Here is a 14,412-nt window from a genome sequence, read left to right on the forward strand (position 1 = left end):
ATTTCATCCTAAGATAACCCATAAATCAAATCAAACCCAATATTTAAGTTTTTTGCATTGCAAAGCTCGCAGTATTTTAAAGAATCATGAAAATTTTGATATACTTTTATCCTCATTGAATTTTAAATGCTCAATAATTGGCATATCGGAAACCTGGTTAAATGCTAAATCACCTCCACTTTTTGCATTGGATGGTTACAATCAAGTTCGTAAAGACCGCTCAAATGGTAAGGGTGGTGGAGTGATGTTTTACGTTCAGGAATCTCTATCCTTCAAAACTAGGAACGACCTCTCATTAACGAGAGGAGCTGATTAAAGTTTATGCATTGAGGTTGATCTTCCTGATGGAAAGAAATGTGTAGTTTGTCTAATATAAAGATCACCAACCACAGATGTGGCTAATTAACTTTCTTGCTGATCTTGAATGCCTCATGTCAACTGTAAACTCATCTGGTAAATCTGTCTGTGTGATGGGTGATTTCAATATTGATCTATTATCCAAATCCAATCACTCCCTTAGCTTGCAAAGTATCGTTGATTCAAATGCATTCAATATCATGATTGACAAGCCAACCAGGGTTAGCAATCATTTATCTTCATTAATAGATAATATCTTTCGAAAGGCGTCTCAATGTCATTTTGAGTCTGGATTGTTTTTATTCTGAAATATCTGATCATCTTCCTGTGTTCTGTATAATGTATGGTGTTAAACTTGGCAATTTACCGAAAATACGAGATGTACATACATGTAAAGGGAGGAGAAGGATCACTAATGGAGGGATCAATGATCTTAACACAGATTTACTCTCATTAGATTGGGAGGACGTCCTCACCACAAGTGATGTTAATAGAGCTTATGACTATTTCTGGACCAGATTCCACTTCTTTTTCAATAAACGCTTTCCATATGAAAAATCAATCAATAAGAAAAGAGGATATCACCCATGGATAACGAGGGGCATTATGCAGTCAATAAAGAGGAGAAATGTTCTTTATAAGCGTAGTATCAAGGATAAAACGGATGAAAATATAAATAAATACAAGAAATATAGGAACAAAATGACTACAATCATACGTTGCTCTCGTAAGTCACATTATTCCTCACAGTTTGAACGAGCAAGGGGAAATATTTCCTCTACTTGAAAAACTGTGAAAGATATATTAGGTAAGCGAAATAATCCAAATACCCCAAACAAGTTTATTCATGATGGAAAGGAATTTACCTCAGCAGATGCAATTGCAAATACATTTAATAACTATTTTGTAAATGTTGGTCCAAATCAAGCTGAGACAATAGATACACATGGTACCAATTTTAAGAAATACCTGCATAACTCGTCACAATCTTCCATCTTCTTTAAGCCAACTGATTATCTTGAAATTCTGAATATAGTGCGTACTCTTAAGAATAGTTACTCTTGTGGTTATGATGAATTAAGCACGTCCTTGTTAAAGCAGATTATCGGTTCAATTATAACCCCGGTGGTACACATCTGTAACCTATCTTTGTCAACAGGAGTATTTCCCTCTAGTTTCAAACTTGCCAAAGTGGTTCCAATTCACAAAAAAAGACAATACAGCGACCGTATCTAATTATATACCAATCTCAATACTACCCAGTTTATCCAAAGTTTTAGTCTATAACAGGCTTTATAAATTTCTGGATGATCATAAATATTTGAATTCTGAACAATATACCCCTTTCATAAGCCCAACAAAACCCAATTATGCGGCTAATAATTTGGTCGTAAAATCAGAGGAGGACAAGAGTTATCCGCATTATTGTGATGCTGCTATTATCCGCATAATAGCGGCATTGGGACAAGATTTTGAGTTTATGAACGTATTTCCAAATAATGCGGATAATTGCCATGGTGCGGTCACAAGGTCACCCTTTTCCAACACAACCGCATCGGAGGGGGCGCGTCCAGTTGTCATGACGATTATTATTATAGGACGGGCGCTAGTAAAAATAATGCGGATAATTTTCGGAGTTTGTGAACGCAATTTTTATTGAATTATCCGCATTACTCTTAGGCGGCTAATTGGAGGATAAGTTTTATTGGGTTTATGAAAGGGGTATAAGACGATCCGATTCCACTGACCATGCACTATTGAAGTTTTATGATCGTGTTTCAACTGCCTTAGCAGCTCGCGAGCATGTTGTTGGTGTATTTATGGATCTCAGCAAAGCTTTTGATACACTTGATCACTCGATTCTACTTTATAAATTGGACCACTATGGAATACGAGGTGTCGCACAACAATGGTTTTCAAGTTATTTATCTCTTAGAAGACAATATACTCATTACAAGGGTACTGACTCAGATGTTTCTTCTTTAAAATTCGGTGTCCCACAGGGGTCTATTCTAGGCCCACTACTATTTCTCCTTTACATTAATGATATTTGTGATGTTTCAGCTGCTTTGCATTACACTTTATTTGCAGATGATACAATGTTTTCATTTCACATCGTGATGTAAATGTTCTAGAGCACAAACTGAATTCAGAACTTCCGAAGCCGACATTATGGTTCAGGAGTGACCTGTTATCCCTGAATTTAGGAAAAACAATTTTTTTCATTTTCAGGGGAGGAAATCTACTGGTAACAAACAAATAAGCATTAAAGTAGATGGAGTTGAAACAGAACAAAGGCAGTGTACACAGTTTCTAGGTGTGTATGTTAATCAGAATCTAGACTCGATTGATCATGTCACTTATATTGTTACCAAAATTTCTAGAAATATTGGTGTATTATACAGTGCGTATAAAAAAAACGGGACAGATTTGAAAAGTCTATAAAATTTTTGTTTCAAATTATGATGTCTATATTTTGGTGTTAATAGGTGCTCTCAAGTCTTATCTTTGAAATGACATTTTTTTTTAATAAATTTTGTTCATGCTCGAGCGAACACGGGACTTTTTTGTTGGGGGTTCAAAAAGAGGCTTGCGCCAGAATTGCAGAATATGAGTAATATGATGATCAGACTTCTCGCTAATCAGGAGACTACATCTTAACCTTTTCATTATCTGTGCCGCAATTTTCGAATTATGCTGTCAAAGTTTATTTACAAATTTATCTATTTACTTGAATCATTTTGTTTTTTCATTTAAACTTCTCTTACTATTTAATTTTCCTTCATAAGTAACTGAGAAAATAATTTTTTTGTCAAACCAAACAAAAAGATTTGCATTATTAATTGGGAAAACTTGTGATTATTCAAATCCTTTTATTATGTGAAACAAATTATGTTATGTACCTTTAAAAGATATAAATCTATTTTTCAAGGGGTCATTAATTCCTTGACCAAGTTTAATTATATGCTTGACAGGACAAACAGGAAGGGATTCATGTCTTTCAATGACAATGGTGTATTGAGTCAATTTTGAAGGAGTTAGATATGGCAGATCGGGAAAAATGTATTAAAAAGTTGTGAGCGAGCGAGGGGAGCACGCAAATATTCCCACTTTTTTATTACAATATCAAATTTTGTGATAGATTTTGACATAATAAAATAATATCATATTTTATTTCCTGTCCACTTTTTCTTGGTCATGATTTTTTTTTATTGAGGGGGGGGGGGGGCATCCCGAGCCTCCACCCATCTGTGTGGCACTGTTCAAAAGGCACCATAACCTTTGAAGCACACAATGAAAGGATTTGAAAAAAATCCACGCTCTCCCATACTTCGGTTGAAACAAAATAGTTTTAGCTTGAAGAAGGAATATTCAAAGCTAACAGAGAGTATATTAAAAAGAAACAACAACAGAACAATTCAAGCAAATAAATAGATCTGAAAATGAAATTTGACCGCATGATTTGAAAATTATGGCAAAGATAATGAAAAGGTTAAGAGGAAGTCTGCTAATTAGCAAGAAGTCCGATCATCATATTTATGATTTCATGCCATTTTGACGCAAGCCTCCTTTTTAACCCCAGACAAAAACATTCCGTGTTCGCTCAAGCATGAACAAAACAAATTTTTTTTAATAGCATTTGAAAGATAAGACCTTAGAGCACCTATATTAACACCAAAATATAGACATCATAATTTGAAACAAAAAAAATTTATAGACTTTTCAAATCTGTCCCGTTTTTTTTTATACGCACTGTTTTTTTTTATACGCACCTACCCAACTCGTACATCTGGAAACTTTCATCTCACAAACCCCAGACTGTTAATTACCTCTAAATCAATTCGACATCATGGTCCAGACATTTGGAATAATCTTGCAGAAAATATTAAATCTTGTTCCACTTTATACTCTTTAAAATCAACTGTTAAAAGAAATATCATTCGATCTTATTCATCCCAACCTTCAAATTAATCCTCATTTACCACTATAAATTAAATAAAAAATATAAATTATACATACAGCTATCTTCTGCACCCGCACCTGCACCTGCATTGCACCCACTTGTTCAGTAATACCAATCATAGTCACGAACCCTTTTTATGAGGCCGCCATCAATTACAAGCTTAACCGCTCACGATGGCGGTCTCCTGCGTTCATTAAATTTTGTTAATGTTCCTTTTTTATCATCAAAATGTGAAGTATATGCCCACACCATTTTTTTTTCTTCAAATTATGTATTATGTTTATATTGTATGCATTATGAATTATTTTGTATATTACAAACAATGTAAATATTTATGATAATGTATTGTGAACGCAGAAATAAAAATAAAACAAACAAAATAAACAAAACTGTATAGGGTAAAAACATTTGTTAATGATAGGATATTATTGATGATATACAATACTCTTGTACTGCCACATATTTCATATTGCAATGTTCTTTGGGCTACATCTAAAGTGTCAACTACCAATATATTTCTCCTGCAAAAGAAAGCAGTTCGCATATGTACTGGGTCTGGTTACAGAGACCATACAAATCCCTTATTTGTAAAGCTGTAGTGCTTGAATAGTACGGGAGCCAGCAGGGGTCAGCATAGCTGAAAAGGTAGACAATTTTCATGTTAATGACGTGATTCCCCATATCACACAATGCAATGAATGGGGCGTCTGCCGTGTCCTAAGTGGTGGGTGTGGCCGTAGGGGCCCTAAAAAGAGGCCCCTAAATTGAGCTAGATCAGCTGGAAAGGTAACCACCTGAAACCAACAGGAAAATGTTCGACATAGTTCACTTGCACATGAATGACACTTAACTGACACTTTAAGTGGTGGGGCGCCCCCGGCAGACGCCCCCGGCCCAAAACCCCAACCCCTCAAATTGAGCTAGATCAGCTGGAAAGGTAACCACTTGAAACCAACAGGAAAATGTTCGGCATAGTTCACTTGTACATGAATGACACTTAACTGACACTAAGTGGTGGGGCGCCCCCGGCAGACGCCCCCAAAACCCCGCCCCCCATAAAAATTTAGCTAGATCAGCTGGCAAGGTAACTAACTGAAACCAACAGGAAAATGTTTGGAATAGTTCACTGGAGCGTTGTGGCCCAGTGGATTAGTCTCCGGACTTTGAAAAAGAGGGTCGTGGGTTCGAATCCCAGCCATGGCGTAATTTCCTTCGGCAAGAAATTTATCCACATTGTGCCGAACTCGACCCAGCTGAGGTGAATGGGTACCACGTTGGAAGAAATTCCTCGAATGCTCGAACGCCCGATCAAGGTAGCCGTGCTAAAGCCAGGGTAATAATATTAGCAGGGCTCGCTGGGAGAACAGTTTTCGGAACTGAAGTGGCTACGCTGGGTAAATATGCCGTTATTATTATTATTATTATTTCACTTGTACATGGATGACATTTAACTGACACTTTAAGTAGTGGGGCACCCCCCCCCCCCGGCAGACGCCCCCAATTTGGGGCGCCCAAATTGGGCTAGATCAGCTGGAATGAAATTCTTACACTTTTCCTATCCTTTTCTTGTTGTTAGTTGTAGAACCCATCCATCTTATGTTTCATTTCTCTTTTTCCATTCGTAATCTCTTTCTTATTATTCTCCTTCTCATTTCCTTCCTTTTCCTAGTCCTCTTTTAACTTATCATTTTCTTTTGTTTATTCTAATTCATACTCATTCCTAAAGTTATGATAAAATGAATATGTATTCATTCATCTTTCATAAAACGTTTGAGCAAGTAGCATAGGTGTCCTCATATTTGATAGTGGAGTTGAGTACATGGGAAACATGGAATAGATAAAATGAAATTGAAAAAAGTATAGCATCAGATTCAGTCTCAATCTACCCCCATCTCCTCTACAGCTGATGTAGAACATTTTTCTAGTTGGTTTCATGTTGTTAATAAACTTTCCAGCTGAACTAGCTCAATCTCAGGGGGTGGGGGTGTCGGGATATGCATCTCCCGGGCTCCCCACTACTCAAGGGATGCTCCGTGCTGAAAATATTTATATCTAAATAAACATAATTCACAGAGCACAATGCTGAAAATTTCAACAAAATTAGATAACAAATACCTAAGTTATTGAATTTTAAAGTTTAGCAATATTTTGTGAAAATAGTTATACGCACACCATCATGAATATACATTAGGTGGGCTGATGATGTCACGTCCCCACTTTCCTTTTTCTTATGTTATTACATGAAATCTTAATTGTTAAATTTTTTCATGACATGTATGAACAATGTGTCTCCTTTATAATGAAATGAGTTGCAGCAATGAATATAAAATGCCTTAAATCAGTTGTCAATCCAATTTTTTCAGTTCTTGGTAGAAAAAAAATTGAATAAACCTAATTACATATAATAACACATAAAAGAACAAGTGGGGATGTGACATCATCAATTTACTCATTGAATATTCATGAAGACATGCCTAGAACTGTTTCACCGGAATAATGCAAATCTTTAAAATGCCATTCGTTGTTATTCTTTGTCCGATTTTGATCAAATTTTCAGTGTTTTGTTTGTTTGATTTTTCTTTAGCTGTTTAACTCATTAGTTTCATCCTGGAGCATCACTTGAAGGGGTCAATCATGTATTGTAATAGTGAACTAAGTGTCATTCATGTAACAGTGAACTATGTCAAACATTTTCCTGGTAGTTTCATGTGGGTACCTTGCCAGCTGATCTAGCTCAACATTGGGGGGGGGGGGGTTCAGGATTTTGGGAGCATATGCCGGGGGTGCCCCACCACTTAAAGTGTAAGTTAAGTGTCATTCATGTACAAGTGAACTATTCCGAACATTTTCTTGTTGGTTTCAGGTGGTTACCTTGCCACCTGATCTAGCTAATTTTTTGGGGGCGGGGTTTTGGGGGCGTCTGCCGGGGGCGCCCCACCACTTAAAGTGTCAGTTAAGTGTCATTCATGTACAAGTGAACTATGCCGAACATTATCCTGTTGGTTTCAAGTGGTTACCTTTCCAGCTGATCTAGTTCAATTTAGGGGGCCTCCTTTTAGGGCCCCTACGGCCACACCCACCACTTAGGACACGGCAGACGCCCCATTCATTGCATTGTGTGATATGGGAAATCATGTCATTATCATGAAAATTGTCTACCTTTTCAGCTATGCTGACCCCTCCTGGCTCCTGCTCTAGAAGGTAGAAGATATAGATTTTTGGCAAACTGCTTTATTTATGTTTCGTTTTAATGCCAATATGCTGCCTGACTCATTTTCTTCAATGTTTCAGCCTAACAGCACTGTTCATTCATATAGCACGAGACGGTCATCGAACATACATTTGGTTAATCCCCGCGCCGCATTAGCTCATAAATCAACCAGACACCGTGGTTCAGATGTTTGGAATTCTCTTCCACATAATATTCGAAATTTGAAAACCTCACATTCTTTTAAATTGGCTGTAAAGCACAATCTCCTTTCAAAATTACAGAATCTGTAAAGTGTTAGTAACGAATACATATAAGTAGTTTTGTTTTCTTTCTTTCTTTTCTTCGTAACTGAAGATTAAGAATTTAACTCTGTTGAATTACTATACCATATATTCATAACAATTTGAAACTTAATTGTTATATCTCGGCAGTCTATCACTTTTACATTCTTCTCTTTCTTTCCTCTCTTCCTTATTCTTACATTTTTATTTTTGTTTTCTTGGATGCAAAACCAGTTTAAAGGTGCTTCAACCAATCAAGCTTTTAGCTTATGTTGCAACACCTTTGTATGTTCATTATTTACTTGTGTTTCATATATATATATTTATATATTATCTGTGTATTCTTTTACATTGTACATTGTGAACATGCATGAATAAATAAATAAATAAATAAATAAATTCAGTGGGTCAAATGGGCCTGTAAAACAAACTTAAGTCCTTGTCAAAAATATTATTGGTGAAATGATTTTTATCTTTAATGAAACCTACTCATAAATCAGCGTAATGAATATTGACTAGTGTTAAATTTCACATTTTATAATAAAATCAATAATAAATCTACTCCAAACTCCTTGGGAATAGTGAGTGGATGACGTCATCCGTTCTCTCATTAGTATTACGTCCAGTGTAACTTGTAAAATTAATCGAAAGTATTAGTGATAACTTCATTATTTTACTTCATTAATATTTATTTCCGTGTTCAAAGCTAGTTTGATTTTATCTCTTTACTCATGTCAACTTTTTGTAGGCTTTCCCAATTAAAGAAGGAGAGGAAGAACAAAAGGAAATAAAAGCAGTGAATCGTGATGTTATTGTCTGAAATTTTATGAGAATCCAACACAAAATTCGTCACGCATTTTGTAAAAGGTCAACATTTTTACCCGCTCGCTTTGCTTCCTTGATCGGGAGTTTAAATAAAGAAATTTTGCCACACACACCACGCTGTGCCCCCACTGAACTATACCACTACGTATAGTTCAGTGTGTGTCCCTCTTTAGTTGGACCATTACACCACTGGTAACTGTCATTTCAGTCGCAGCTTGTTTCACACTCAAATTGTATATCTTTACACTGGATAAATGATATTGCAATTATGAATAATTGATACCTGTAAAAGGGTTTGCCGCTTTGGGTATCGGTCCATTGTCCCTTATCCTAATCATTAATGGATCTAACTATACACGAGGGGAATCAACTTTAAGCAATTAAACTAATGAGTAGCATTCTTGCCCTACATGATTCAGAATTAATTATATTTTAACCTCACGTATTTTTGAGTCGTTGCAACTTTATGTTTACAAAAAACTTAAAATAAATATATTTGAATAGTTAAAGGAAAACGAAACCTTCGGAACAGATCAACGAAAGTTTGAGAACAAAATGAATGAATATTAAGAAAGTTATTCGCATTTGAAGTTTAGATCATTATTGTAATGTACATGTAGATCCTCCTATTGGCGATGCGACAAGGATGTGTGACATCACATGTGAACAACTTTCCTATTGCTTTTGTATATATTTCACTTAAAATGCCTCTTTTATCACATATATCAGTTAATCTTTAATTCTTTCTATAGGAGGGCATGTAATACAGATTTTCAAAGAATATATTATGGATAAAGAGTTTGTATCACCATAAGAAAGAGCAAAAAGAGACAATTTGGGGAATTTAATAGTTCATCAAAGGGAAAGTTGTTCATCACAAATCACACATATTTGTCGCACTGCCAATAGGATCTCCATAGCATTAGTTTGCTCTCTTTTTTAAATGACTTTGATTTTTCCCGAGGTTGATCAGCTGGCGAAGAAGAAGAAGAAGAATGATAATAAGAAGAAGATGAAGGATAAGAAGGAAGAAGAATAGGAAGATTAAGAAGGAGGAGAAGAAGAAGAAACAACAAGAAGAAAAGGATGGGGAAGAAGGAGAGGTAGACGAGGAATAAGAAGAAGGAGGAAGAGGATGAAGAAGGAGAAGAAGAAGAAGAAGACTTTTATAATTATTTTTATTGGGGTCTAGGGGCCATTAAGAAAAATTCAATTTGCAATAGGTCCATGATCCAATCTCCTCTTCACCTTGAAGCCCCAGTCACACTACCCTAGCTAACCGATCAAAGCGAGATCTCTTCAGTTTGTTGATGTTTTCCTTTCCATCTTCTTAAATTTGAGTTATATTCAATGGTATTCTAACTCTATGGTTCGGAGTCAGACCGATATGGGTCTGTGGTTACAAAAACAATCTGTTGAATTACTCTTTTTCCAAAGAGTAGTCAAACTAGATGTTTTCGGATTATTGGACTTTCCGCCAACATTTGCCAACATGTAGCGAGGACGGTCAACACATTTTTTTTTCTTAAATCAGCACAAAGTTTTACCCCAGATAAGTTTGTCATACCTCCTCCAACATGTCCAACGAAAACTCTTATCATAAACCCCCTCTGTCTTTAGTACTTTATTTAGAACTTCTCTTTCTCACCCTTCTTTTGCCTCTCTCTATTCATCTTTCCCGCTCCTTTTTATCATCTCTCTCTCTCTCCCCCTCTCTCTCCCTCCCCCCTCTCTCCACACTCTTACATTTTTCTTTCCGTCCCCCTTTTTTACTTTCTCTTTCTCTCTTGCTCTCCCTATCCCCTTCCTCTTCGTACCTCTCCATTTCCCGTTCTTTCCTTCGACTGGCTCTTTTTCCCCTTCCTCCCCCCCCCCCTCTCCATTTTATTTCTTTTTCTTTTGTTTTTCCCCTCATCATTTTCATTTCCCCTCTTCCTTTCTTTTTTTTGTTTCCTTTTCTTTCTCTTTCTCTCCTTCCTTTTCTTCCACCACTCCCTTTCTCTATTTTTCCTTTTCCTTCTCTTTCTCTCTCTCTTCCCCATTCTTTTCTTTCCCTTTTCTTCTCCCGTTTCGACTCCCCATGGATCAGTAAATAGGCTTGTACCCATCAAAAGTTTCACAACAACAAAAAACAGGAAAAGGGAACAAATTAATGAAAAACTAAAGTAAAGCAACCTGGGCCAAATATTGGATAATGTTTTTTGAATATTAGAACTTTCTTAATATTATTATAAAATATTAGATTTTTCAATAATACAGATTAATAAAAATGGTTCACTCTCGACTTTTTAGAATTTTTAGCAATCGTATATCCACAGAGATGTATTTATTGTCATAAATAATACATTTTATGTATCTATCACAGTACTACAAATGTATACCACGAAATGACAAGACGCCAGTCATATAGAATACTTTAGATATTTATTGAATACAACCAATCATAGATGGTAGAAATATACCACATTTGTGGCCAATTTGAAATCTCCATAGGTTTAGTGATTACCAATATTCATAACTTTTTTTAAATTCATAACTTCCTTATTGTTTATCCGATATTATTCAAACTTTCACCCATCAACTTGTCTGATTTTCCTTTTTCCTCTAAAAGCAAGTTTTTTGTTTGGGTTGGATTTCCTTTAACCCTAGTGTGGTAGTAAACGGCCATACTTAAATCTAGGTTAAAACTTCGTATTCCGATTATAGCAAGGTTTAAATTAAAAGCAAGTTCGCCCTGATGATAGCCTGGGTCTAAGGAACGCAGAAAATTTGAGAAATATGTCGATGGAGGTTTGATGGAAATCCGTAAAAACATAAGGTAATTGTGACATTCTAAACATTTTATTTGGTGACGTCACAGACGAGCAGCTGCTCTATATTTCTTGTAATATAAAAACAAATCTCAAATTTCTTTAAAAAAATTGGGAGTGGTTTTATTTCTAGGGGGACATATCATCAGACACACAATTTCATACTGCCTTTTATACGGTTAACATTTTTTTCATCATAATCCATTTGAAAGTGAAATTAATAGAATTAAACAATGTATTACTACAGGAAACTTGAAAAGTTTTATTTTTCTTTACTGGGGTTAAAAAAATCCATTACAAAATGGAGATCAAATTGGTCCCGGAAAATTCGCAAATAAATAAAAAAAAAGGTTTCACCACAAAATGAACATCATTTTTATTACATTTTTTACACATCTCCCAGAATACGTGGGGGTGTTACCTATGGAAAGAAATACACGCAGCACGCCAAAGAAATGTTTGGGTGTACCCCCTGCAACCCCACTTCCCAGGGTCATACATTACGAACTGCATGCATGTAAACCAAATACTTTTAAAAAGTCATAACTTTTCTACTCGTTAATGGATTTTCATAAATCCCTCACCTATTTTTTTTTTTCATTTTCAGCTTTTATTTGAACCGACTTATCGTAGAGGTATACTTCCCCCTATAATTTTTAATAGGCCCTACATATTCACAAACACACACAAAAAACATGAATCCACGCATGAAACGACATTAAGATATATATACAAATAATTCGGAGCATTTTTTTTTACAATGAGTTGCAAACAATCACCATTATTTATTCACAAGAACACATTTTCACTTTAACGTATATACACGAATTATTTTTAGTATTTTTAACACAAGTTTTTATTTGTGTTTCATTAAACGCAGATTTTCTGGAACAAGCAACAGAACTGTCAAAGCAGAGCCGGTGCTGCTCTATACATTTGAATGCTTCTTTAAAATAGTTCATGTCTTCTTATCAGGGTATTGCGCACTAGGTTCGACACAAATACCATAAGCAATTTGATGAAGTTGTTCCTTAATTTGCTCAGAAGTATGTCCTATGCTTACGGTCCTAATTGTTCTCTCGATGAAAAAATATGAAAATAATAAAAACAAGGTTATTCTAAAACACTGACATACATAACCCGATTTCCGGTGCGAGAGTTCGGTCTTTTGGTGAGGTCGGAAGAGGGGGGGGGGGGGGTAGGTCTGTCTGTAGGTAATATATAGCTCAAAGCCAACCTCACCTTCCTACAGTTGAAAGGTTGTCAGTATAATTTCAATAAAATATTAAAATGAAATGAAGGTATAAAAAAAAATAAAAAAATAGTTTGACGGAAATGCATCCAGATGGATCGCATTTTATTACTTCACTGACTTGCATACAGATTTTCCTTATTTTTTTATTTAGTTTTGCTTCCAGGAATATGAAAACCAAACATTTGACAAACTGTTTCCCTCATGCTTCTTTAAACACATTATAAAATATCTACCAAGTCATAACAAGCCACAAGCATGATAGAAAACATACATGTAAATCATGGAATTGGTGATATACCATGCGCGTATTATGGGGAACCCACGGGGCCCGGCCTCCCAGGTAGATGAAAAGGAGGGGGCGCCAAAAAGAGGAAAAACAGGGGGAAGAAAGAAAGAAGAAGAGAAAGAGAAAAAGGGGGAAAGAAAGAGTGAAGAAAAAAAAAAGAGGGAAAGGGGAATGCGGAATTGATTTACGACCTCGGGACGCCAAATTGATTTTCGAAAATTGAAGTTCGACTCAAAAGCGCCAAATTGATCCTAAACCTCGGTGGGCGCCGAATTGATGCTCGACCTAGGGGAACTGAATTAATGTCCGGCATGGGGGCGCCGAATTGATATTTGACATAGCGGCGCCGGATCGATGTTCATCCCAAGCGGGGAGTCGAATTAATGTCCGAAATATGGGCGCCGAATTGATGGTCAACTTGGGGGCGGCGCTGAATTGACATTTTACCTCGGGGCGGCGAATTGGTGTCAGGCAAAGGGGCGCCGGATTGATGTTCTAAATAGGGGGCGCCGAACTGATAGTGGCGCCGGATTGATATTCATCATAGGGGGGAGTGCCGAATTGATGTCCGCCCTTGGTGAGTGGAATTAACGTTTAACCAAGGGGGGGGGGGGTTGGCGCCGAATTGAAGTTTTACCTAGGGGCGCCAAATTGAAGTCCGACATAGGGGCGCCGGATTAATGTTCGACAGGAATGTCAAACTTTGGTTCGGAATATCAAAAATATAAGCTCCCTTCGCGCTTGCATAAAATGATTGGTTTATAGATAACCATCCTGTTCATGAATACCAATAGTGCTAAGAATGTCAAAATTTTAGGTCAGTATATTATGATTTTTGAGCTCGCGCTTCACTCTAGCTTAAATTTTGTAGATAGATACCCATCCTATTCATGATCACACAGAAATGCTTAGAATGTCCAGTTTTGGGTCGTTCATTCAACATGTTCAAAAATTGTCAGCTCGTGTTTTGCGGCGCTCGCATCAATTGTTTGATATACATATACCAGTTATGTTCACGATTGCAAAAATATCTTAGAATTTCCGATAGGGACACATATCAATGAAAATATAAAAAATATTCGATGATTAGAATACATCTGAAATATTTCTCATTTAAACGAGCTTCTTTCTAAACAATGAGTAAAATGTCACCCAATATTCAAGGAAACATGCTTGTTTGGTAACAAAATGTACGTTTCATTAGTAATTTTCAAACAATATTGCGTGAAAACCAGTGTGATTTTATCCAACAAACATAATTGTAATCTGATATTGTGCAAATCCCTTTTTAGAATGTAAAATATAACTAATTTTTCTTTGCATGGCGTATGCCTATTGAACCTCAATCTATGCAAAACTAAAAAAAAAATCGATAGCATAGGGTATATACACAAAGTTCACGAACTATTCTAAAAATATCATC

Source organism: Lytechinus pictus, chromosome 11, assembly GCF_037042905.1.
Source record: "Lytechinus pictus isolate F3 Inbred chromosome 11, Lp3.0, whole genome shotgun sequence".
In the NCBI taxonomy this organism is placed as follows: Eukaryota; Metazoa; Echinodermata; class Echinoidea; order Temnopleuroida; family Toxopneustidae; genus Lytechinus; species Lytechinus pictus.